The 26,080-nt window shown below is 30.9% G+C and overlaps 1 long non-coding RNA gene across 2 annotated transcripts; it reads right to left on the bottom strand.

Moving 5' to 3' along the window:
- Positions 1-20,565: 20,565 nt before the first annotated feature.
- Positions 20,566-24,421, bottom strand: LOC147390910 (uncharacterized). 2 transcript variants are annotated; one of them, XR_015183291.1, is made up of 4 exons: positions 22,135-24,421; positions 21,419-21,512; positions 21,205-21,265; positions 20,566-20,804 (listed from the first exon to the last, which is right to left on the bottom strand). It is a non-coding gene; the product is annotated as an uncharacterized LOC147390910 (long non-coding RNA). The 2 variants fall into 2 exon arrangements; XR_015183290.1 differs by having other exon boundaries at positions 21,147-21,265.
- Between the last annotated feature and the right edge of the window lie 1,659 nt (positions 24,422-26,080).

Genomic DNA, 26,080 nt, shown 5'->3' on the forward strand with positions numbered 1-26,080 from the left:
ACCCACCATCCCACGTTAAAATAATATCTGGAAAGATCGACTTGTGGTGGTGGAGGTTGTGGATTCAACACCACTTGTGAGGATATAACACGTATGTGAGACTGACTCGTATGGTGGTTAGCAGTCACAATTTGTTTGGCGCACCTTTATACTTGAAGCTTCCTGATTGGTTAATGATATGTCAATTTCGGTCATTCGACTCATATATGGTTTTTTGGTTTTTTTGTTTTTTTGTTTTTTTGTTTTTTTTTATTAAAATGCTGAAATGACAAAGTATTTACTGCGATTCTCACAAGTCGACATGGGATGTGCACATAATCATAGATGTGTTTTCTCGAGATATGAGTAAAATACGGTTATGTATGCATGTCCACGTCAGAACTGTGAGAATCACAGTAAATCCTGTGTTACCCCAATACGATTCTTTATTTTTTTTTCATCATGGACTTGAATCCCATTATTAATTTCATCATAAAGTTGATGATCAGATTAAAATTATTAAATCCAATTGGGAGTTGGTTTTGGTACGAAGATAATGGCATCAACTTTTTTTTTTATAACACACCAAATAATGAATTTAATTGGATGTAAAAGGTGTCAACTTGAGAAATTATTTAGTAATATCACCTAACAATTTTTTTTAACTTTGATTTTTTTTTTTAATTTTTAATAAAAGATATTTATTATTTTATCTTTTTAGTGCAAAAAAAAAAAAAAAAAAATTAAAAGTGATGGCATATTTAGTAAATATAAAAAATCTTAATCACAATTTTGTAAAAGAATTTATTGTAAAATGATAAATAAATAAAAAATACATTTATTTTTTGTACTAAAGGATACAATAATAAATATATTTTAATGATATTTTCAAAAAATTAAAGTTGTGGAAGATATTAACATCCCCATGAAGGGCCTATCACTCTTCCTATATCCATAGCTTGATTGTATTTTCTCTCACTCTGATATGAAATGATTAGTATTACTATTGTTGTTGTTCTATTCATTCAATCTTCAACTACTTACAATCAATTAATTCCTAATCAATATTACTATTTATTGGTAAGAAATAATTAATGTATGAAATTTCTTTTTATTTGAAAGTCTCGAGTGGTGAATTCCATAATCATAACAACATCTTAATATTTTCTACTGTTATAAATTTTTCATGAAGAGTAGGTTTCCAACATTTAGGGAATGGATCGTAAAATTTTAGCATTGGATATTCTACAAAGATCCACTCCAAAATTGCCAAAATAAGGATTAGGAGAAGGACCGACACCTTTAACATAAGATCCAATCATTAAAGATATGATTGATTATTATAATTCTTAATGATTGGACCCTTTTTATATTTCTTATTTTTTCGAAGCTCTATTTTGCCCCGAATTCGTAAAACTTAATCAAAACAACCCATTGGTGATATTTTATCACCAACATTTACATATGGTGGACCTCAAGATGCAATTCCACTTTTCATTTTCTTGGTATAATTTATGTTTTAAAAATCATCAAACCAATTTGCTTTAATTAATTAGTTCAATTTGGGTTGACTCAATATTAATATTCCTTTAAACAAACTCTTCAAGACAATTAAAAACTAGATATAACGCTTTTACTTTTTATTTTTTGTTCTTATTTTTCTTTATTATTATTATTATTATTATTATTATTATTATTATTATTATTATTATTCATGTTGTTATTATTATTATTGTAGACACCTCAATTTGCACGGGCCTTATTCGAAAAGGTCCATAAGAATGTTTTAAAATCAAAAGGTCTAAGGACCCAACTCTTGAAAATGCAACATTTTGCTCTAATAAAATGGCCCAAGGTCTTCATTTGGCCCATGAGTTCTCAAACAACTCATTTTTATTTTCTCATTACACTCATTTCAAAGCCCATCATTCTTAAATCATTTTTAAAATCACAATCCCTCTTTCAAATCCTACCTAAACCTAGTCCCAATCCTTAACAAATTTCAATCCCCTAACTATTTTCCAACCTAAACCAAAGCAAATTTTTAAACCCATTAACTTTTAAATCTAGTCTTAACTTTAAGCCAATTATACTCCCAATCTCAATCCCTTTTAACCACAAAACCAAACCCACATCCAAGCCCATCAATATCCTTCTTAATACCCAACCCATGTTCAACAAAGGCCTAAGCCTAATTCCATATCCATAGCCATTCTCAAACTTCAAGGTCCATCGACCAATGTCAAAGCCCATTCTCACAAATTGTCATATGTCACTACCTCATTCACTCTCTCCAATCCAATCAACCTAACTCATCATCACCTTCAAAAACTACACAAATGACTCTCGCACCGTATCACAAGTCATAAACCTAATCACATTATTTTCTCAAAAAATCACCACACAAATTACCCTCATGCTACACCACACCCCTTCTTCTTAATCAACTCACCTAATCTACCAAAAAGTTACACATACTTACCACATTGTCAAATGTCACCATTTCCTTCGTCCTCTCAAAATCAAATCATTTAACGCCATTACCTTAACCATTTTCTCAAACAACCACGTCACGCTTTATAACTTAACCCTCACTCAACTTAAGATATGGATGTAAAATCCAACCCATATAGATCAAATCAATGGACATGATTCTACGAATGATCCAACCACTAATTTCCATTTTTACCTTCCACTAATCCCAAATTCCATCATTTTCTCTCTAAATTTCATGTCATTTTCCGTAACTTTTATTTTGAGACCTTTTGACCATAAAAGGTCTCCCAAAACTCTATAAAAACCCATCTTCTCTCCACCAAAAGTCAATGCTTGAATTTCCTTTTTCAAGTCTTGAAATATCATTCACTTTCCATTTTTCTAAATCTCAAGTCCATCTATCATTCTCCCAATCTAAAATTCTCTCAACCCCAACTTCAAATCCCTATACTAAAACTCTATCAACTCTCAACCTTAAGTCTCTACACTCAAATTCAAAATAAAAAAGCCATCTCTTGAAGATTAAGAAAACAATATTACAAAGAGAAGACATCAATAACAATGTAGGGTTGAAAATTAATTTAGTATAATTGTGCCCCTATCCCCCTTCTATTTTTCCTCTTCTTTAATTTTTGTTTAGAAAAGTCTGAAGATGCGATGAATACCCTCTCATATACCAGGTAGATTAGGCTTTAGCTCGATCGAAAGGGTAGGGGTTGAAAATCCTTTTAAAAATCATTGTTTTCTTTAAACTATGCACATATTGTGCACTCATCAGAAAAATGATTTTGAAGGCTAAAAGTATCTGAGCCCCACTTTCCATAAGAATGAGCCACCATCAAAATCTAAGTTTTGTAACTTTAAGGTAAGACATGAATTAGAATATCTTTTTTCAATGAAGTAATCCTCATGATCTAAGCCAATAGCAATGTCCCTTTACGTTAAAGGGTACAAAATCGTGTTTCACTGAATTTTCTTTTATTTTATTTTTCAATGTAATCACCCAAAGTGGAGAGAGTAGGGTGCATAACATCTTCCCTACTTTTTAATCGGATCCCTTATTTAGATCTTAGCTAGACTGATGTCATATCCATACAAGAACCACTATACTACAAAAATCAAAATTTTAAAATCAATTTTTGGGTGGTCATTCATACTCATTTCCTAAAAAAGAATGGCGGTGACTATAATCCACATAATATCGATATTTTGAGCTCAAAAATCACATAATTATAATTATGATTCATCCAAAGGATTTCAAATTTTAGAGATAAAACTTTAATAATGATGTTGTAGAGTTGGTTTTTATATCAAAGGCTACTTTAATGAATATGATCCAAAATACCTAAGAAAAATGCTTGTAATATAAATCATGAAGTTATTCATGTCCTTATTTCATAATTTCATGTAACAATATATAGTGGTAATATTAAAGTCCTATTACTTGAACTAACTTTTATTTTTGTTTGTCATGATCCAAAATACTCAGGAAAAATGTAAACCATGCTTTCATTCCTAGTTTCAAAACTTACAGTTATCGAGGTTGTTTAAAACACACTCGCATATCAAAAAGAAAATTTGAGTAACGTCACGACAAGTTCGGTTCAACACACTCATATGGCTCTAGGCGAGAAACATTTGGAAAAAAAACAAAGTCAAGCAACAAAAGAAACACCAAGATATCACTCAAAACATGCACGAGTTGCCCAAAATAAAACATTGTCAAAAACCCAAAAATACACTGTCTTTAAATGCACAGGGGAAAAGGCTTGATATCCATAAAAGTAAACCAAGGTTATGTCTGCTACAACACAACAATTATTCAAAGGTTTCTAAGTATTAAAAGAAAAACATGAATATCTAAATAGAAATCGGGAATGAAAGAAAGGAAAACAAGATGAGGAAGGACGGTAAAAGTAAATGTTTTCATCATTAAAATTGTTGCAAAACACAAAAACTCGGGGCATACCTTGGTGATATAAGGACTCTTTATACAAATGTGACGCCCTGCCAAACGCTAAGACAACTCCCAAGGTCAAATCTCAAGGTACTAGGTGGCACCCCAAAAAATTGACTTGGCTCCCTCTATTTATATTAGCGTTCTACGAAACTTGAAAATCTGATAAACCAAAATCCAACAAATCCTTTATAAAACATAAGTCACAAGTATACAAGGTGCAGAAGATGGTAAAATACAAACGACATAAAGATAAATCAGAGTTGCAAAAGTTTACAATATACAAGATTATAAACATACTTTCACTCTAACATGATCCTAACACTTGACCCCAAAATCTATATACTTCCTGGATGGAACTGATAACACTGAAGGTGTAGCCTTAGTGCTCACCATGCAACAGACTCTGGTCGTCGATCTGACCAACCAGGTACTCCTTACTTGCCAACTTCGTGCCTACCTCGATAACTGTAAGTTTTGAAACTAAAAAAATAGAAAGGAAAGGGAGAGTAACAATGGTTACCCAGTAAGTCCACAACCAATTCCTACTAATAATCTCTCCTAAACGTGATCGAGTAAGCATACTGAACATTTTAATACATGCAAGACTTTACAAAATAAAATACGATCAACTATACATATAGTCAAGGATGAGCAACTAAACGGTTTAAAAATTCACATAACATCAATCATCAATACTCACTGTATATTTTCATTTTTATACAAATATAATGGACAACATTAAAATGACAGGCATGCTTTTTAGTTTATATCTCAAGATAAAACAACAGTTACATAATACACAATAGTGGAGTAGTAGAATTAGAGAGTTGGGATTTACAACTGAATCGCTCTCAATCGGGATATTATATTCATCAATAAAGTAGTAGTTCCTGATTTTGTAGTCGGTCGCTGTTTACCACACTTACGAGACCATTCATCCTACTTAGGTTAGTCGTTTGACGTGACCGTAAGCAATGGGTCTATTTTCGATGTGTTAGAATATTTGATTACTACTAAATTGTTAGTAATCACTGACTAATCATCTTCGTTTATGCCTATCAGGCATACATGTGATTTTCAAAATAAACACTCCATTCGTATATGACCACATTTACAATATACGTTCACTAGTAAAGATAGAGAAGAATGGACCCAAATTCCAATTATGATTCCACTCTCATACGTGTTTCATACCACGTATAAACTTGGTGGTCCATACCGTACATCCCAGGATAATACACTACTTTGAATGATATGACGTACTATCCCTTCAAGCATTCACGGACTCTTTAACAACTCACAAAAAAAACAATATATAAATATATTATTTATTTATTTTTCTTTCAAAATAAAAGAGAAATTAACAATATAAGGTTAAGAATGGATATCTAGTTTCCTACCATGCAACTGTGACTACTCAGCCTAAAATAAATAACAGTACTCGGAGCCTCTGCACCAACATAATTTAAATAAACATGCAACCATTCATTATCCCTAGATATCCCTTTACCAACTACACACAACATACAATGTAAAATGCAAACATCACCCCTCGGATGTGATTCTGACATTTTACCGTTTATTCCCTTTCCCATTTTTTTGATGTTTTTACTTTTCAACTTTTCAAACCAAACCTTTTTTTCAAGCTTCCAAATTCACTTTGATCATTCAATCGACAAAATCATTAAATTTTATTAAAACGAGATCCCAATAAGTACGTGAAGTCAAACTGTCAAAATTAGAAAAGTTGGTGAAATTTTGGTTAAGTGTCGGAAACTCAATTTTTCAAAGTTTTCGAAATTGAAAATGACTTTTTGAAAATGAAAGCCTTGAACACGAGATTTGACACCATATAATTTTTATAGTTTAATTCAAAGTAATGCGAAAGATATTAACTTTTGAAAATTTGTCGAAAATGTCAAAATTTACGTTTTGTTCTTGAAATCAAAATTCGGATTTTGATCCTTTGATATTTGGATCTTGAAACCATTCCCATTGTTCCGAAATGGGGGATAAAAGCTTAATTTCACTAAAGAACTGAAAGTAAATGAAAATTTACGTTCATTAAAGATGACATTTACTTAAATATTTTTAATGAAGGGTGGGAACACATGTATAAGTCATGAGGAGAATAAATCAAAAGCCAGAAGTAGTTTTGATAAAATTTTGTCGGTGGCAGAAGCATGATTTTGTCAGTAGAACTGACAGAATGGCCTTCGACAGGTGTCAGTGGCACCAACGGCTTCTGCAGACAGCACTGAACCATTTCACGAATTCTTGATTTTTTGATCCATTTTTCGGATTTTTCTTTCGTTCTTCGAACCTTTCAACCCACCCACGAATTTGTTGTTAAAACTTGATAAAAACACATCAAATCTTTAATTCTAACATGAATTTAAAATCAACCATAAGATTTCTACGATTTAAAAGTAAACAATAGTTTTGTTAAAAAAACCTAAATTCACATTTTCGAAATCTAAGGCTACTAATAAGAATTGAGACTTTCTTACTGTTGTGGTTGATGGACACGATGAGCTGGCTTGGAAATCAAAGATCAGTAGTCCAAAGCTTTGATATTGGTTGAACTTGGGTGTCAAACGGATCAAGTTGGTTGCGAAACCCTCGATAGAGGTGTTATTCCTCTTTCCACAACGAAGAATAACTCTTCCCTTAGTTGGATAAGATTCCAAGTGAGTAGAATCGAAACTCCTTTGCTGATTTTTGGTGAGAACCCAAGAGAAAGAAAAAGAAATGAAGGTTGGATGGGGTGAGAACGTGGAGCTCGGCAATGCCAACGACTTTGCCTTCTTCGTCGAGGTTTAACTCGAACTTCATTGCGAGGGATCTAGTCGAGAATGTGTCAAAACCCTTGGTGAAAGAAATGGACTGGTTTCTTTGTGAGTAGGAAAAGAGAGAATGAAATAAAAGAAGGTTTTAGTTCTTTATGAAAAGCTAGAGGGCATTTTTGGTAATTTTTTTTTAGTTTCTATGTTCGACGGTAACCTGACCATTCAGACTCGAAAAATGACAAATGAGTATTCCATTTCAAATAATTTTTTGTTACGGACCTAATGGTGACGTCGAATTTTTCTGATTTTCCTTCTAATAAAATTTTACTATTTTGGGTCCCGCTTAACGTAAAATTCGAGGATTTTACTCTAAGACCCTATTTCGAAATTTTTCTCAAAATATCACCATTTGATTTTTTCGAGATACAAGTTAAAAATTCAAGGTATTACAACAAACCAAAAGGATACAAAGTACTTTAAAAAAAATAAATAATTCCAGTGCATTAAAAAGACTAATAGACAACTTTTTAAGTTAAATTATGCTAAAAAAGAAATCATCAAGCTCTTAGGTACCTGCAATAACAAAGGAAATGCACAAAAAACAAGAAAAAAACATAAAAACAATAGCAAGGATGACAAATATATACATAAACAAAGTACCCAACCTTGGCCAGGGACAACTAGAGCAAAATAAAGTATTATACAGCCCTAGCCATAACCGCATTTACTTTTGACCATCTCGATCGAAAATTGTTAAAAATGCCATCTTGGCCATAAATAAAAAATTGTTTTTTAAAACCTCTATGGGCAGTGCAACAAAAATATTTAGAGGGATAGAAAAAATAACTAAGCAACAGGAGGGTTATCAATTCATGGGTCACTGGTTGGAGGAAGGTCAGAGATAAATAGAAAGTCGAGGTTTGAGGAAACATTCACGTCAACAATAAGAGAAGTAGTCTAAGGAACAAAATTTCGAAGAGACTCAAGCTAAGAGATCTTCTCTTTGAGCCTCTTATTGGATTGTTTTGATGCAACCAATATTTCTGCATTGTCGACTTCGACAGGTTGGTCCTTTAGGGCCTTGTCTTTCAAAGCTTCTTAACTCTTCTCCTCTACCCATCTCGAAGCCTCTAGGGACGTAACTTGGTCATGTTTAAACTTATAACCGAACCAAACCAAGAGCTTTGGATTGGTTCGGTTCTATTTATAATAAACTCGAATTCAGTTATGGGTTAACAAAATAGAGAACCGACCAATTTGCATGCCTTGTATAGAACCAAACCAAACTAAGAATCGAATCTTTATGTTAATAAAATTATAAATAAATATTATTAATCTATTTTATAAATTATACCCATTTTTATGGACAAGTTAATTACTTTTTTATGGATAGATTAATGACATTTTTTTGGATGGATGGATTAATGAATTTCTTTAATTGATGGAAAAACTATTGACTTTTTAATGGATGCATTAATGATTTTTTAATGGATAGATAGATTAATAACTCATTATATGAGATTTCATATTCATATTTATTTATTTTTATAAAAAATTGTTGATTCAATTAGGTTTTTAAGATATTGGCAACCCATAGAACCTAATTGAACCAAACCGACCTCAACTTGGTTCAATTTGGTTTAGGTTGATTTGGTTCTATGACAATTTGGTTCAATTCCAATTCTCATTTAATGGAACGGTTTGGTTCCATTTTGGCCCCAAATTGAACCAAGTTGTACACCGAGTGACCTCAAAAGCTTTGAGCATCTCGTTGGAGGTCTTGAGTCGTTGTTTCATGTCAATCAATGTACTGCCCTTTCTTGTGGAGATTTCCTCCACGCCCGCCTTTGCTTGGAGGGTTTCAAACCGACTCCAATACATCCCGATAAAAATATGTTGAAGCTAGAAACTGCAAACTTAAGGAATAAATGAAGAAAATAAAGCTAGAAGCAAGGAAAAGACATTTACGTACCGTTGCCAAGGCTTTGAGATCGTCTTCATACATACTCTCGAGCCTTTCATTGAAGGCAATGTGTGACTGTCATACATTTTATCACCTAGAGTTATGTGTAAATTCGCCCCGAGGTCACCCGGGAGCACCCATGTAACACTATATAAGACTCACTATGAAACCATACCAGCCCCGTGTCAAGACATATATATTAGCTTAGTGGCATTTTAGTAATAAGGGAGTATGATCGGCCTCCACTTTTGATGTTTCCTTCTGAAAACCTAGGAAAGACTTAGCGTACTCTTTGTAGGAAGGGTGTCTAGTGCTTCCCAATCCCTGACCTACACCCACGTTGACTCGAGCCCTCGCGCCATGCTACGTGGAAGTCCCGCGTGTTATAGGATCATCTATTGCTTGTAACACACCTATTATTTTTGTAACGTGTTACCCCGTGTAATCAATATTATATCAAAAAAGTTGCCTCCGGACTTTACCTCGTGTTGTCCCGTTATCTTGTTTGTTTGCTACGTTTATGGTGTACGATCATTTTTATAAGCTTGCTTGTGGATTAGCACTCCCTTTCGTCGCACGAACTCGCTTCGAAAGAACACAACCGTGATACAAGGGCAATGATACGTTCTTGGCAACTAGGTAGTCTCAAAAGGCGTCTTGGCTACTTGATCGTCAATAAGAGCAGAATCTCCCTCATTGACATTCCTACTTCCGAGTTTTGGAGTTATCACCCAGGTGTTTGGTGGAGACGACTCTAAGGTAGAGTAAGAAGGGCCCTATGCTCGAGCTGAAAGAGAAACACCCGTTGGAGGGCATGGTGGAAATGTGACAGGAAGAGAAAACTTAACCTGCTTACTATGAACAACTTGTTTTGGTTGCTTGAGACCCTGCTCAAGGCCTTTTTCTTTTGTTTCTTCTTCCTCTGAGGCTAAGCTTAGCTAGGAGGAAGGTTGGAAAGATCGATTACGTTTGAGATTTATCATACCCATATCCTCGGAAAGATCTTCTAGTTCGTCATGTAGACGTCTTAAAGGAGTCAAAGAAAGGGAGCGAAAAGTAGCTGGAGGCTAATCACTCGAAGAAGTCGAAGCTTGAGACTCAGATGGTAGCACGTTCCCGACCTTGAAGCCTTTAGAATCAATCTCGATTCACTCTGTAACTCTTTCGTACTCATTTGGATTGTGGAGTAGGTGCTTGATGATTACAGACTTGGGGGCGCTTTATCCTTAGTAGCGTCTGCAAAATAAACAACAAGAGATTAAAGCCTCGGATCCGGACAAATTAGAGGCATGACTCTCTGAATTAAAATATTGACCTTCCAAGTTAAAAGAATTGTACACAAGAGCTGGAAAAATATGCTCAGAGTCACACTCCCACTAACTTGTAAGAGCAATCGGGTACAAGAACCATTCTTTATCATAATCAGGGAGATGAATGAAAAGGTCTCTTCTTCTCCTATTCGAGAGAAAAGGAAACCTAGCCTATTGGGAAAACGCTTAAGCTTGAATTGTGTTAAGATCGCCAACCCTAGATTTGAGATAAAGGGTTCTTGAGATTGACTAAAAAAAGTGATGGAGAGATTTTGGAAAGGTAGGGTTGGTAAAACATGTTAAAAATATATTTGAAATTTTATGATTTATGTTTAATTAATTTCTTTTTTGAAATGAATCTCTATGTACGTACACATGGCACGTTGAGATTCATTTAACAATTTAGCACAATTTTTTGTTAACAGCATATGTGAACTGCAATTTTATCAACAATGTATTTAATTGGAAAAGAAAATTACACCATCATGTTTCAATAGGAATACTATTTAACTTTTATTCAATGATTAATTTTGATTATTCATGTATTTATAATTAATTAGGATCAAATCTTAAGGATTCAAATCAAATCCTAGAAATAATTTAGATACAATCCCAAGAGTATCTTAATTATTTTCCATGATGTGCTCAAACAATAGAAAAGGATTTGCTTGTACATTATTTGTCAGGTTTATATTTTTCCTGAGAGTATGTTCAAGTTTTGCTCAATTCCTACCACTTGATCTTCTTCTCTAATAGCAATATCTAAACCGTAGATTACTTGGTTTGCATAACGATCAAATTAGTCACAAATTTGAAAAAAAATTCATTTGAAAAAGTGTAAATTGTGTACTTTTGCCTTTTGTTTATACTTTGAAAAATCTGGGATAGGCCTGTCCTATGAAGATGAATCAGGTTCTGGTCCTTTACCAACAGGGATACCATGTTCCCAAAAAAGGAAAAAAAAAAAAAAATTTGTTTATAGTTTTAAAATCTTTGATCTCTCAAATGCTAGCTTAGTCATATTAATTACATAAATGTTGACATGCATCAGCGTGAAAGTTTTTTTTTTTTTTTTTTCTTGATATTTACATAATATCAAGTCAAATGAATCGTCAATTAGTGTGGGACAATTTTATGTAGACTTTATCAAGTTAATTGTAAAATATCATGTTGCATGTATTCAACATTCTAATAATTCCATTTTTTATATAAATCAAAAATTAAAAATTAAAAATTAATAAAAAGGTATTTTAGAATACCTCTCAATTTTTAATTTTTTTGTCTTCTTCGTACCATTACTTGAACCCTCATCCTAGGAGTCAAACAAAACTTCTTTTCATCAGTGTAAGGGAATAGTGGTGACAGAAACTAACACTTTTAAATCATTTACCTTGTAAATACTGTATGGTGACACATCAAATATGGAAACACAAAAAAACTTTAATGGTTACTATAACTCCATCTGGCTGGACTGTTTTACATCCATTTCCCCTCACATTTTGGTGTATATTTAAGATCCCCTAACATAACCCATTGACCTTGGTCTTCCACAAAAGACTAATAAAATGTTATAAATCTCCTCATTTTCAACCTTTAGAAAAATACCCTTACATCTTCGATCTATCAAGATAAAAGACACTAACATTTTGGATAAAAAATCAAAAGTTTTCTAAAGGTTTTATTTGAATAGATTTTGCTTTTTTTAACCCAAAAAAAAAAAAAAAAACCACTTACCAGAGGTTGATTAGATTAGCAGTAATTTGCCATAAAGTTTGTAGAGTGTGAAGGTGGTGGATTTTTGGAAAAAAAAAAAATTCAAAATCAAACTTTTTTAGCTAGAAGAAGAAAATGAGGGTATTAAAGTCATTTTTCATTAGTCTACTTTAGACCAAGGTCAAAGGTCAAAGGCATGTTATGATCAGCACATGGTAGGCTGGGGTAATTTAAATTGTATAACTTGTTGAGTTGACTCGAAACTTGACTCAATTGGATTTGAAGGTGACTCAGTTCCCAAATTCTATGGGCCCAACTCGTCACTGAACTTGGAAAAATCATCAAGTCAACTCATCAAATTAGCTGAGTCAGCTAAAAAATGCATCGAATTTGATTAAAATAACTTGACCAGGTTATTCAAACACATTAATATTGTGGGGGAACAAAAAAATAAACAACTTTATTTATTTAAAATATGAAAATATATTTTTTTTTAAATACTTATAAATTTAATATATTTTTATTCGAGACATCATAACAACATACCCGGTTATCAAAAATCAAAACAAAAAAATCCATAAGTGATGGACTTAACTCAACTTGATTGACATTAAGTTGAGTCAAGTATTGGAATTTTGAAACTAAGGGTCTGTTCTTTATAGAAGTCAACTCCATTTTCAGAAGTTGGCTTTTAGAATAAGTAGGAGCTCAGAACTTGAAAAGTCACATCCAATAAAAACTTGTTCGTTACAGAATCACATAAGCTAGAAATTGATATTCGTTTGACAAATTTTTATTGTTGGATTCTGATAAAATGACGAGAATACCCTTAATGTTGATAATTCACCAAAAATTAGCAGAATACCTTAATAAATATATAATTACACTATATATATATATATTAGAAATTTCTATAAAAAAATTATAAAAATAATTATTTTCAATTTAAATAAATTTATAAATTTGACAATTCTATCGAAATTTTAGGCATCATCTCCTCTTAAAAATGAACATATAAAATTTTCTTAATAAAGGAAATACCTACATAATACACAATTCAACATCCACATAAAGATGAAGGTGTTTTGGTAATAAAGTAGTGATGATGAATTACTTTTGGTCTTGCTAGTAAAGATGAAAGGTATTTTGATAGTAATCCCCTTTTGAAAGATGAAGAGTATTTTGATAATCCTCTTTTATTTTTTAAAGTTAGATTTGATTGAAAATTTGATTAAAGATGAAGGTTATTAGATAATTCCCTTTTATTTTTTAAGGTTTAGTTGGTTGGAAATTTGATTAAAGGTGAAGGGTTTTTTGAAAATTTGATTAAACGTAAAAGGTACTATTCGTCAGGCAAATATTTTTCCTAGAAGTATGTTCAAGTTTTGCATGGAGTCCAATGTGAATATTGTCCAATAACTCTATCATGATATTTTGGCTCTCTAGATAGGACGGCCTAAGTAAAGAATAATAATCATCATCAAAGTCTTATTTCAAACAATTAAGGTGGATTCACCATTCTTAAAAGGATGGTTGGTTATCATAATATGCTCTGAAAATTGTGAAATTTCCATTTTAGTGTGCTATTCATTTTAGTTTCAAAAGCAGTAAATTATCAATTTGGGAATTAAAATATTTTAATTAAAGTAGAAAATTCTTTCCTATTTTATAAAGTGGATTTTTTTTAACCACTTAGTAAAATTAAAGCGGATAAATATTTATTGTTTTATAAAACATGAAATGTGTTCCCACTTTAAGTGAAATATTTCAATTCCAAAAATAATAATTCGCCATTTTTATAATTAAAATGAATATATGCTTAAATGATACTTTCACAATCTTTTCTACATTTTTGGAAATTTTTCCTAAAAGAAATTTATGGAGTAAATGAAAAGATATTTTATAAAAAAGCGCCTGGGACAGAAAATTATGGATTGAATTAGGCTGACTTAGTTTGCTTGGATCAAAATTATAAAGAGACTAGAAATACCCTAAATTTAGGATGAAATCCATATGTATCTTACATATTTTTAAAGATATTTTTTGGGGGGGGGGGGGGGCAAAAAAAAAAAGTAAGAAATTGTTAGCATATAACAATTATATTACCTCAAATATCTTTCATTAGAAGAAGAAATACTCTTTTTTAATAATATACAATAATTAAAATACCTATAAAGACATACCAAGTATTGAATATTGATATTAATTGCCTATTTTTTCTTCGAGAAAAAGGAGGAAGAAAAGGGTTTTACCAAACCATTTTTGAAATGTTTATCAAAAAGTCCATATAACTATTTTTGTATTTAATTATTTTAACCAAAATAAGTATCTATTGTATAGACATTAAGCTGAATTTAACTTTATACCTTTTTATTCAAATTCTTATAAATAAACTGATTTTCCCCCTAAAAGTTATACATATTTGGCTGAATTTACTTTTATACCCTTATTTTCAATTGGAAATAAACCCGATGTTAAGTTCTAGCTTTTTATAATTTTGTAAAAAATAAAAAATAATCTTTTATTTGAGGCTCACAAGGAGACTAAAAAGGTAAAATTGCACAGGTCAGTACATTGGATACTCACTTTGGGAAAATTAAATAACAAAATGAGTATATGGTTATTTTGATGATTATCTTATCGGTTGGGATCAATAGATCATGAAAAGAAACTTATATACAAACACACAATCCTGACCATTGGATATGAGATGTATCCTTTGAATATGTGCTTATGGGTCAAATAGTTTTTTCAAACAAAACTTCTTTTCATCAGGGCAAGGGAATAGTGGTGACAGAAACTAACACTTTTAAATCATTTACCTTGTAAATACTGTATGGTGACACATCAAATATGGAAACAAAAAAAAAACTTTAATGGTTACTATAACTCCATCTGGCTGGACTGTTTTACATCCATTTCCCCTCACATTTTGGTGTATATTTAAGATCCCCTGACATAACCCATTGACCTTGGTCTTCCACAAAAGACTAATAAATGTTATAAATCTCCTCATTTTCAACCTTTAGAAAAATACCCTTACACCTTCGATCTATCAAGATAAAAGACAATAACATTTTGGATAAAAAATCAAAAGTTTTCTAAAGGTTTTGTTTGAATAGATTTTACTTTTTTTTAACCCAAAAAAAAAAAAAAAAACAAACTTACCAGAGGTTGATTAGATTAGCAGTAATTTACCATAAAGTTTGTAGAGCGTGAAGGTGGCGGATTTTTGGGGAAAAAAAATCAAAATCAAAGTTTTTTAGCTAGAAGAAGAAAATGAGGGTATTTAAGTCATTTTTCATTAGTCTATTTCTTCGACCCAGGTCAAAGGCATGTTATGACAGTTTGAAAGTACATGGTAGGTTGGGGTAATTTAAATTGTATAACTTGTTGAGTTGACTCGAAACATGACTCAATTGGATTTGAAGGCGACTCAGTTCCCAAATTCTTTGGGCCCAACTCATCCACTGAACTTGGAAAATCATCAAGTCAACTCATCAAATTAGCTGAGTCAGCTAAAAAATGCACCGAATTTGATTAAAATAACTTGACCAAGTAATTCAAACACATTAATATTGTGGGGGAACAAAAAATAAACAACTTTATTTATTTAAAATATGATAATACTATTTTTTTAAATGCTTATAAATTTAATATATTTTTATTCAAGACATCACAACAACATACCCGATTATCAAAAAACAAAACAAAAAAATCCATAAGTGATGAACCTAACTCAACTTGATTGACATTGAGTTGAGTCGAGTATTTTAATTTTGAAATTAAGGGTTTGTCCTTTATAGAAGCCAGCTCCATTTTCAGAAGTTGGCTTTTAGAATAAGTAGGAGTCTAGAGCTTGAAAAGTCACATCCAATATAAATTTGTTCGTTACAAAAGCATATAAGTCAGAAATTGATATTCGTTTGACATATTTTTATTGCTGGATTCTGATAAAATGACGAGAATACCCTTAATGTTGATAATGCACTTGGAATGCACAAAAAATGAGCAGAATACCTTAATAAATATATAATTACACTATATACATATAAGAAATTTATATTAAAAAAATTATTTTCCATTTAAATAAATTTATAAATTTGACAATTCTATCAAAATTTCGACATCATCTCCTCTTAAAAATGAACATATAAAATTTTCCTAATAAAGAAAATGCCTACATAATACATAATTCAACATCCACATAAAGATGAAAGTGTTTTGGTAATAAAGTAGTGATGATGAATTGCTTTTGGTATTAGTAGTAAAGATGAAGGGTATTTTGGTAATAATCCCATTTTGAGAAGATGAAGGGTATTTTGGTAATTTTCTATTATTTTTTAAGATTAGGTTTGATTGAAAATTTGATTAAAGATAAAGGATATTTGTTAATTCCCTTTTATTTTTTAAGATTAAGTTGGTTGGAAATTTGATTAAAGATGAAGGGTATTTTGAAAATTTGATTAAAGGTAAAAGATATTATCTGTCAGGCAAATGTTTTTCCTAGAAGCATGTTCAAGTTTTGCAAGGAGTCCAATGTGAATATTGTCCAATAAATCTATCATGATACATTGGATCTGACGGCCTAAGTAAAGAATAATTATCATCAAAGTCTTATTTCAAATACTTAAAGGTGGATTCACCATTCTTAAAAGGATGGTTAGTTATCATAACAGACCTTGAAAATTGTGAAATTCCCATTTTAGTGTGCTACTCATTTTAGTTTCAAAAGCAGTAAATTATCATTTTTGGAATTAAAATATTTTAATTAAAGTAGAAAATTCTTTCCTATTTTATAAAGTGGGTTTTTTTTTAACCACTTAGTAAAATTAAAGAGAGAAAAATATTTATTGTTTTATAAAACATCATGAAATGTGTTCCCACTTTAAGTGAAATATTTCCATTCCAAAAATAATAGTTCACCATTTTTATAATTAAAATGAATATGTGTTTAAATGATACTTTCACAATCTTTTCTACATTTTTGGAAATTTTTCCTAAAAGAAATTTATGGAATAAATGAAAAGATATTTTATAAAAAAAAGCCTGGGGAAAAAAATTATGGATTGAATTAGGCTAACTCAGTTTGCTTGAATCAAAATTATAAAGAGACTAGAAATACCCCAAATTTAGGATGAAATCCATATGTATCTTACATATTTTTTAAGATATTTTGGGGGGGAAAAACACACTTAAAAGTTATATAAGAATTAGTCCAACCATTATGATAAAAACAAGTATGAAATTGTTAGCTTATAACAATTATATTACCTCAAATATCTTTCATTAGAAGAAGAAATACTATTTTTTAATAATATACAATAATTAAAATATCTATATAGACATACCAAGCATTGAATATTGATATTAATTGCCCATTTTTTCTTGGAGAAAAAGGAGGAAAAGAAAAGGGTTTTTCCAAACCAGCCAAGTATTTTTTCAAAATTAATGGCCCATCCACATTTTTTGAAATGTTTATCAAAAAGTCCATATAACCTTTTTTGTATTTTTTTATTTTTACCAAAATAAGTATCTAGTGTATGGACATTAAGCTGAATTTAACTTTATACTTTTTTCTTCAAATTCATACAAATAAACTGATTTTCCCCTAAAAGTAATATATATTTAGCTGAATTTACTTTTGTACCCTTATTTTCAATTTGAAATAAACGCGATGTTAAGTTCTAGCTTTTTATAATTTTGTAAAAAGGAAAAAAATTAATCTTTTATTTGAGGCTCCGGAGGAGACTAAAATGGTAAAATTGCACAGGTCATTACATTGGATACTAACTTTGGGAAAAATAAATGATAAAATGAGTATATGGTTCTTTTGATGATTATCTTATTGGTTGGGATCGATAGATCATGAGAAGAAACTTATATACAAACACACAGTCCTGACCATTGGATATGTGATATATCCTTTGAATATGTGTTTATGGGTCTAATATATTTGCTCAATTCCTACCACTTGATCTTCTTTTCTTGTAGCATCATCTGAACCATTGATTATACGGTTTGGTTTGCATAACGTTCAAATTAGTCACAAGTTTGGAAGAATTTTCATTTGAAATAGTATAAATTGTATATTTTTATCTTTTGTATATAGTCTGAAAAACCTGGGTTGGACTTGTCCTATGAACTGCCTGATGGATCGAATCCCAGTCCTCTACCAATGGGGATAACATGTTCCCCCAAAAAAAAAAAAAACTTTTGTTTATAATCTTGAAACCTTTGTCTATCATATGCTAGCTTAGTCATATCAATTACATAAATATTGACATGCATCATCGTAAAAGTTTTTTTTTTTCTTGATATTTACAAATATCAGGTCACGTGAATCTTCAATTAGCGTGGGACAAATTTAGGTAGACTTCTATCAAGTTAGTTGCAAAATGTCATGTTACATGTATTTAACAGTCCAATAATTCCATTTTTAATATAAATAAAAAATAAAAAATTAAGAAAAAGGTATTTTAGAATACCTCTTTCTTCTTTTTTGTTGTCTTCTTCTTCAAGTACCATTACTTGAACCCTCGACCTAGCAGTCAAGCACAGCTTCTTTTCAGCAGGACAAGGGAGTATTGGTGACATAAAAATACACTTTTAAATACTTTACCTTGTAAATACTGTTTGCTGACATATGGGAAAAAAATTAGTGGTTATTATAACTCCACCTGACTTGCCCTAACATTTTGGTGTATATTTAAGATCCCGTAACATAGTTCGTTGACCTTGGTTTTCAACAAAAGACTAACAAAATGTTATAAATCCCCTCATTTTCAACTTTTAGAAAAATACCCTTACATCTTCGACTGATCAAGATAGAAGAAAATGACATTTTGGATAAAAATCAAAAGTTTTCTAAAGGTTTTGCTCGAATGGATTTTTTTTTTTTTTTAAATAACTTACCAGAGGTTGATTAGATTAGCAGTAATTTACCATAAAATTTGTAGAGCATGAAGGTGGCGGATTTTTGGAAGAAAAATCAAAATCAAGGTTTATTAGCTAGAAGAAGAAAATGAGGGTATTTAAGTCATTTTTTATTGGTCTACTTCTTAGACCAAGGTCAAAGGCATGTTATGATCAGTTTGAAAACACATGGTAGGCTGGGGTAATTTAAATTTTATAACTTGTTGAGTTGACTCTAAACTTGACTCAATTGGATTTGAAGGTGACTCAGTTCCCAAATTCTATGGGCCCAACTCATCCACTGAACTTGGAAAATCATCAAGTCAACTCATCAAATTCGCTGAGTCAGCTAAAAAATGCGCCCGAATCTGATAAAAAAAACTTGACCAAGTTATTCAAACACATTAATATTGTGGGGGAACAAAAAAATAAACAACTTTATTTATTTAAAATATAAAAATACAATTTTTTTTAAAAATACTTATAAATTTAATATACTTTTATTAGAGACATCACAGCTAACATAACCGGTTATCAAAACAAAAACAAAAAATCCATCAGTGATGGACCTGACTCAACTTGATTGACATTGAGTTGAGTCGAGTATTTGAATTTAAAAACTATGATTTACACATACCCCTTTGGGGAAAAGAGATTTGTTGTTTTGAAAGTCATGTGCTAAGCAGATGAACTAATGGCACGACCCCATGTGTACTGAAAAGTTATTAAAAATAAAGCACTTAAACTGCTCCCAAATTTTCTTTTGGAATGTTCTCTCAGTGACCTATAACTTTTAGTCATTTAATACGCATGGCCTCATACCATTGGTTCATCAGCTTATACTACAAAATATGAAGTTTTTTGTGGCAGTTTTAAACTGCCACCAAATTATTAAAAATTGCCTCCAATTTATATTAGGATGGTTTAATCATACGCCCACTATAGTGGCGTCACAATTACTTTTAGTGGCCAAGTAGCGATGGCTACAAAACCGCCTCTACTAATAGTAATTTAAGAGTGATTTTAAAACCGCCTCTAATTAATGTGATTTAAGGGTGATTTTAAAACCACCTCTAATTAATGTGATTTAAGAGCGGTTGTTATATTGTTTAGACCTTGTTTGAAAACCACCTCTAATTAATGGAATTTAATGAGATTGTTAGATTTTTAGAAGTTATTTAAAACCGTCCCGAATTAATTTCTATAATTAAATAGATGAACTATACCCGACGGATTCAAACTTCCCCTAATAACAAAAAAAAAAAAATTTAAACAAATATTATTTTAGACAGCTCAAAACCGCCTCTAATGTTGTTAAAAATAATTATTAAAATTTTCATTCCAAAATAAAAAATGCAATTATATAAAGAAAAATAACTATTATTTGCACCCTAAATTTCACTTATCACACTTCAATTTCTTAAGAAATGTTATCCGCACCCCACATTTTACTTATTATACTTCAATTAATTATCACACCATAATTAGAATAAAACACAGCATTCACATTACGAAACATACAAAGGTTAGTTTTTATAGTGACAAACCAAGTACTACTTGAAACACTAATATTGTAAACAAAGAAAATAAAATTAAGAAACAAAAAATCAGCTACTCAAATGTGGTCCTTCGACATTGTTATACTCCCATACTTAATTATGAACACCATCATGCACTACCTGTAATCAGTAAAAATTTCATAGGAACATAATCAACATCTAAACCAATACTATAAAAGTCATGTAAAAGATCTGATATGTAAGCGTAAGGTTGCAATACAAATCGATTCCTACTAGAGTAGTAATTTTCAATAAAGAAACACATATACAAATAAAATAAAGAGTTAGAGTAGACTCATCAAGCCATGAGTATACATTTATCTAACATACATCCAACACATGAACTAAGTATAAATACATATGCCCAGATTTTCTTGTAAATATATGAGACTAAATGTATGCATGTAAAATTTGCAGTTTCAAGGAATTGATGCATACTACATAAATTCCTTCAAAATTTACCATGGGCAATAGAAAACATGAAATGTCAACAAATTAGAAGTGGTAAGGTAATATTCACCCAATGCCATTTCTTGAACATAACATACATACTTCTCATCATTAGTTAGCATTGCCAAAATCTGTAACAAAGAAACACAAATCTTAGTAATTGAATAAGAATAGAAAGTAGTTTCAAAGTGTAAATTTTAAATAAAACCTAAAACTTATACAAACTGATAGCATTCGTAAAATTTTGATGATCATAATAGGAAACTTGAGGTTTAGTGCCTTACCTAAACGCCGAGGTTGAACTTGCTAAGAAAAGCACAAATAAATAGTCTAAACAGGTAGTAACATCCAACATTTATAAAGGCAACAAGGGATTGCCTGTTTTTCAAGAACATTATGCAAGCATAAACATATGGAAACCTAAATAAAGATTAAGGAAAATGTATAATTCAAATAAAAAATTACTAATTGTTCTTTCAAATAAAAAAATCTAAAACTCATTTTAAACATCCATAACTGCATATTTTGCTTATTGTATAAGGAGAAAAAAAATCATTTTCAAGAGTTTATGTTTATCAAGTAGAACAAGTGAAATATCTAACACATTTTATGCATCCATACTCCTATCTTAGAAATAATGGTTTACTATATGAGAGGCAGGGAAAAATAATCTAATTAACTCTTTAAATGGAAGATTTTCTTTAAAGTTTAATGTACACAAATAAAGGGGAATAGTTATACAGAAATCAATAAGTATATCAAAACAAAAGATATAAACCTGATTATTGTAATAGTCTATCTATACATAATACTAGCAATCACTTTGTCAAAATTAATTTACATATTAAAAATATGACCATAAAATATATAGTTCATGACAATTTTTTTTTTTTTTTATCTTTTTCAAATTTCAATTAGTAAATTTATATGAATATTCATAATTTTACCTTAAAACATATATTCTATTTAGGCATGTTCCAAAGTTTTGAAATAATTATACCTTCAGTAATGGTTTCCATGAGAATTCATCCATTCTTCTGCTTCATCCACAAACTCCAAAAAGAGAAAAATTAACAATAGCAATTGAAGAAAATTTGTACACTAAACCAAACTAAGAGATTTGATGAACAATGCATCACTTGTGTATCTTTAAACAAACATGTATAAAACCCTAGAAACATATCATTTTTAGTACAAATGGAGACTCAAAGATCCACTAAAAGAATACCTGATGAAGTTATTGGAGAGAACCAATCAGATCTGATTTACAAAATGGAGAAATTAACCAATGTTCGAGATGTCAGTAAATTAGGGCAAAAATAGATCTAGCAAAATATTTTGGAGGTCACGTGGTGTTGATGAGGACTCTTGCATGGCCTCAATAATTGGTGCCCCTATATCAAAATCAAACTTAATATGGGTTTATGCTTCGAGACCATCTTGCGAGGCCAAGATGGTCTGCCTGCTTAAACCTAATTTTTTTTTAATATAGCTTGTTGGGGTCTACCATCTGCCTAAACCTAATCTTTTCCCTCAAAGAGAAAAAAAAAACAGATGATCAACATAAAATTAAAATTAAAAGGGAGAACAACCGACCCATTACACTTATTGGCATAATGAAATGAAACAAACAAATTAACTTAAACTAATAATGTCACGCCCCAAAAACTCAACCCGAATCCCCATGATTCCCAAGTTGAATTCCGAGGCATAATATAAAACCCATGTCATGATAATCAATACATAAACTTAAATGACAAATAATATAACTATATGTCATACCTGATCATTGCTCAACAGAACAAACACGTATTCTCAAACATCAGAAACACTTGACATATATACTTAAAACAGTAATGTCATACTATGGTGTTCATAATTACATAACCAAAAACGATAGCTAAAGACTTAAACCTAACTCTAGTTTAAGACTTATTACTAGTAATACCCATGCTCCACTCCTGCAAGCTTGGACTGATCATCTATAAGGCCCTAGCACTGAGTCTCCTCGGAAGGATCACCTAAACCAGGTGCGCCTGAAATTTGTGATGTCGTAGAGGTGAGTAACAGGGGAGTTACCCAATAGGGGAATCTTACAATTCTAAATAACAGCATCCTATATGCAGTTTAAACATTCTAAGAATTCATAAATCATGCATATTTGATATTCAACACAATTAAAAATAATTGAACACCGATGTCATAAAACTTAGTAGGAAATTAAAACACTTAAAAATCTGAAGAAAACAATTGTTCATAATATAACATCAAATAATAGAGTACTATAATAGAGAGTTGAGGGTCACGACTGATGTGAACATCTCAGTCAAAATAAGATTATTCCAATACTTCACCAGTGTGGAACCCCACCGTTAGTTCCTGATTCTATGGCCAGCCTCTGCCATAATTTGGGTAACTGTTTTCCGGTTCAGGTTGGCCGTTGACCAAGGCCTTAAGAAACGGGTCAAATCAAGTAGGTCATTCTTTCTTGACTACTCTAGACTATTAATGATCATTAACTAGTCATCTTCATCTATGCCAATCTGGCGTGCATGTGATCCTCGATATTCTCTATCAATCATACAACTATCTACATCTTGTTCTCTATTAAAGATAGAAAAGAAACTCCCGGATTCCTGTTGTGATGTTGTGTTCTTATGCATCCCATAATATATAAGAACTCAAACAACGCAACTGTTATCCTAGAATAACACGTCATTCCGGAAATATCACAACATGTTATTCTTTATAGGTTTTCACAATCTCTTTAATAAATCACTAAAATACTACATATAAGTATTTATTTTCTTTTCAAAACGTAATGAAAAATAAAACATACACGTGTTTTAAATACCCAATCCACTCTTAAATGTACAGTCTTATCTCTCTTTTCTTTTTCTTTCTTTCGTGTCTTACACGACCCTTAGTCGAAGCATTTCACGCATTCGTGTCTTACACAGTTTATGACTGAAGCATTACTTCATATTTTCTCTTCTTTTCGTGTCTTATACGGCATACGCCGAAGCATCTCACTAACTGGATATTTTAAAAGCACGACATTCAATTGAGAACTCGTTCTCATATTTATTTTAATAAATTACTTTTCTACCCAACTTTTAATTAGAAACATTTCTTGGAAATCCATCACTAAAATGATTAAAGTAAGCTGTCCACCAGTTTAACTTATTCAAAAATCATGTATGTTTATAAAAATGTGAACAAAATATGTATTGTGTAAAAAAAACAACAACTTTTATAGTTGCTGTATTTTATATTTAATACGTATAAATACGTATAACGTACGTATAAACACGTATAACGTACGTATAAAGCAACCATTTTTTTTTATATTCTATCCAACAATCATGGTGTCAATTTAATACAAAAATAACAGCAACTTTCATAGTTGCTGTATTTTGTTTTTAGCATGTATATTTACGTATAGAACATGTATAAATCAATTACAAACATGTAAGAATTCCTTTTAAACAAAATACCAAATACTAGCATGCTTTAAAATCATAAAAACACTAATATAAATATGTATAAATAATATGCATGTTGTTAAAAAAATTTACAAAACAATTTTAACTTTAAAATTTCTAAATCAAAATTATTTTTTAAAAACAAAATAAATCCAATTTTTACAACTATAAAATCAGCATTATATATATATATTTTTACTAAAACTATTATAAATAGTTGCAAGGGCCTACCTTATTTCTTTTCCTTTCCTTCTTTTCTTTTCTTCTTTCTTTCTTTCTTTTCTCTCTTTTTTTGTGTAAAGAAAATGAAACAACTAAAAAATCAGCTAATATCTTTATTTGATATTTTTTTTAAAAATATCTAGATATTTTAAATATCTAGATATTACAAAATTCTAATTCTTTTAGAATTTCTTAAAAATATCTTAGTCAATTTGACTTAGTCAAAGTTGTTTGACTAGTCAACAATAATTGACTTGACTTGACTTGAGTCAACCATAGTTGACTTGACTTGAGTCTGAAAATACGTGCTTCGTACCATATCTAGTCCTAGAGGGGGGGTGAATAGGATAATTAAAATTTCTTTCGATTTATCCAATTTTAACTTAGATTGATAATTTGACTATATGTTCTAAGTCATTCACTTAGCCTCGATTTGGAACTTATGTCTCTAAGATGCATGTAATGAAAATACACTTGAAATTTAATCATTCATTAATCATGTCATTCAATGACACATTCATATACGATTTACTTATTCGGCATTTTATGGCATCGCATGACATTCAAAACATTCAAGTGTAAATTGCGGAATTATAAACACATGCACAAAACATACGTCATCTAATGGATCGACAATGTGCTTACATCCATTCTTATGGCAAGTCTCTAGTTTGTAATGCAATTGAAATTTTCTTAGAATATAAACATTCATCGTATGACATACTTAGCATAGTATTCATTCATAGCATACATTCATCTAAGTATAAACTAATAGAAGCATTTTCACAAACACGAGACAAGCATTTTATAGTGGTTCGGCAACGTGCCTACATCCACTCTCAAGATTCCTACCTAGGAACTTGGTGTTCACTATCAAAGGGGTTTATGGTTCACCTCAAACCTTTTACATAGAATTTTTTTATACATAGGCTAAATTCTAAAACCTTAAGATCGAGAGAACGCATTCTCTCGAAATTGTGAGTTTTGTTCCTCGGAAACTCACAAACCTCTACTCTTGTCAAGAATCCTCGATTCTAATCAAGAGCTTGGTTTTTGAGGGCTGAACCAAGTAACCACATACATATATTTTTAAAATTAAAAACAAAATCAAAGACTCACTCAACTTCAAAAGATTTGTCAATGGAGATCTTGAGTTCTTGGAGTCCTTGAGCTTACAAGTACGTCTCGACGGTTGGATCTTCCAATCAAGCTTTCGAGTTTGTCGGCTACTTGTAATTA

This window comes from Akebia trifoliata, chromosome 11 (assembly GCF_017979445.1).
Source record: "Akebia trifoliata isolate Shusen 1 chromosome 11, ASM1797944v1, whole genome shotgun sequence".
Taxonomy (NCBI): domain Eukaryota; kingdom Viridiplantae; phylum Streptophyta; class Magnoliopsida; order Ranunculales; family Lardizabalaceae; genus Akebia; species Akebia trifoliata.